At 48.3% G+C, this 2,500-nt stretch overlaps 1 protein-coding gene across 1 annotated transcript in view; it reads left to right on the top strand.

Moving 5' to 3' along the window:
* dync2h1 (dynein cytoplasmic 2 heavy chain 1) overlaps window positions 1-2,500 on the top strand; it is a gene marked incomplete at its 5' end in the record, with an annotated part of 168,631 nt that overhangs the window by 147,819 nt on the left and 18,312 nt on the right.

The following is a 2,500-nucleotide window of genomic DNA, read 5'->3' as shown; positions in this document are numbered from 1 at the left end:
TGTGTGTGTGTGTGTGTGTGTGTGTGTGTGTGTGTGTGTGTGTGTGAGTCTTTATATGTGTGTGTGTGTGTTTGTCCGCTTTTCATGAGCATATGGCAGTGGGTGGACCGTGAGAGCGAGGGAGAGGCGGAGGGGAGTGTGAGAGACGCCGTGTTCCACTCCGCTCCGCTCCGCTCTGCCAGACACTCTTGCCCATCTCTGTGCAGCCCCCTCTCTCCCTTCATCCCTCTCTCCCTTCATCCCTCTCTCCCTTCCTCCCCTTTGTAACTTTTTAACCAGGCTCTCAGGCTCTGCGAAACACACAAACAAGAAGAACTGTCACTTTTCACACTCCATTTCACTTTGTGTGTTTCTGTCTACACACCCCCTGACTCTCTATGTAGATGTGTGTGTGCGTGCGTGTGTGTCTGTGTTTGCTTGTGTGTGTGTGTTTGGTGCGCGCATGTGTCTGTGTTTGCGTATGTGTGTCTGTGTGTGTGTGTGTGAGTGTGTGTGTGTGTGTGTGTGTGTGTGTGTGTGTGTGTGTGCCTTTGTGTGTGTGTGTGTGTGTCCATGGTTGTGCCTGTGTCCATGTTCGTGTGTGTGTGTGTGTGTGTGTGTGTGTGTGTGTGTGTGTGGTAGTGTTGGTACTCTGACTGTAGAGGTTTAACCCATGAGTGGCCATAGGACTTTAGCTTGTATGATTACACATATGGTGCATTGAAGGGAGTTTGTCCCACTAGAGGGATGTAGTCTCCTCCATGGAAGAGGAACTCAATAATGTGAAAGTGAGGAGGGGGGATGCAATAATGTGAAACACAACTGAGGTGAGGAAAAGGAAGAGCTGTCAGAATGAACAGTGACAGATGAGCAGGTAAGTTTGGAGAACATTTAGGGGTCAAGTGGCTGCAAGCCACTTCCAGGCTTTGACAGGCTTGCTTCATTGTGCCAGAGACACATAAAGCATAGAGCAGAGAGAGAGAGAGAGAGAGAGAGAGAGAGAGAGAGTTTGTGTTTTTGCATGTGTACGTGTATGTGTGTGTGTACTCATACATATATCATACATATATGTGATTATCCACACATGTGTCACAACAGCACATAAATGGATTGGGGAAAGAAAATACAAATCAGAGGAGTCTATGAGCCAGAGAAAGAGGGAGAGAGACAGACAGACAGACAGACAGACAGACAGACAGACAGACAGACAGACAGACAGACAGACAGACAGACAGACAGAGCCCCAGTAAATCCCTCTGTATGGTATTTGATAAAGGCTCCATGGCAAAGGGCTTCCTCACTGCAGCAGGGCAGACCCTATCACTGAGCTCCAGCATTATGCCCACAGTGTGTGTGTGTGTGTGTGTTTGTGTGTGTGTGTGTGTGTGTGTGTGTGTGTGTGTGTGTGTGTGTGTGTGTGTGTGTGTGCGTGTGCGTGTGTGTGGATGAGTGTTAGTACAGCTCCTATGTTAGCTAAATAATGCCCACAGCTGTGTGTGTGTGTATCTGTGTATGTGGGTGAGGAGAGCTCCAACATAAGCAGCATCATGCCCACAGCTGTGTGTGTGTGTGTGTGTGTGTGTGTGTGTGTGTGTGTGTGTGTGTGTGTGTGTGTGGGTCTCCAGCTTTAGCAACATCAAGCCTACAGCTGTGTGTGTGTGTGTGTGTGTGTGTGTGTGTGTGTGTGTATGTGTGTTAGTAGATCTCCAGCATTAGCAACATTATGCCCACAGCTGCCTTTCAGGGGCAGAAAATAGCTGACAGTCAAAAAGACCAAAGTATTTACATGGCTTTCAGCCCGGTATTAGATGCACACATACACACATCTAAACACCCTTTTACCCCCCACACAAACACACAGACACACATACACACATCTAAACACCCTTTTTTAGACCCCCCCCCCCACACACACACACACACACATACACACAGACAAAGAGAGAGAGCGAGAGAGACACCCTTGCTCTTTTACACTGTCACAACACAGCCTTGTCATGCACCCAGTTAAAGCAGCATAAAATGCACTCACCTATGATCAAAACCCTGCAGCCACATTCAGAAACAAGTACACACACACACAGACAGCACTCAAACACTCACACACTCACACACTCACAAACTCACACACTCACACACACACACACACACACACACACACACACACACACACACACACACACACACACACACAAACACAGACACAGGCACACACACACACACTCACACTCACACACACACACACGTGCACGCCAGTGTGCACACTCTGGCTCTTTGTTCTCATCATTACACAAATAAGGTTTTGTGCCAGCACAGGGAGAGCATGAGTTGGAATTCATCCTACTGATTACATGCAGGCAGCGTGTGTGTGTGTGTGTGTGTGTGTGTGTGGGTGTCTGTCTCTGTGTGTGTGTGTGTGTGTGTGTGTCTGTCTCTGTGTGTGTGTGTGTGTGTGTGTGTGTGTGTGTGTGTGTGTCTGTCTCTGTGTGTGTGTGTGTGTGTGTCTGTCTCTGTGTGTGTG

Source organism: Sprattus sprattus (assembly GCF_963457725.1).
Source record: "Sprattus sprattus genome assembly, chromosome: 9".
Taxonomy (NCBI): domain Eukaryota; kingdom Metazoa; phylum Chordata; class Actinopteri; order Clupeiformes; family Clupeidae; genus Sprattus; species Sprattus sprattus.
This window is presented reverse-complemented; position numbering and strand designations above follow the sequence as displayed.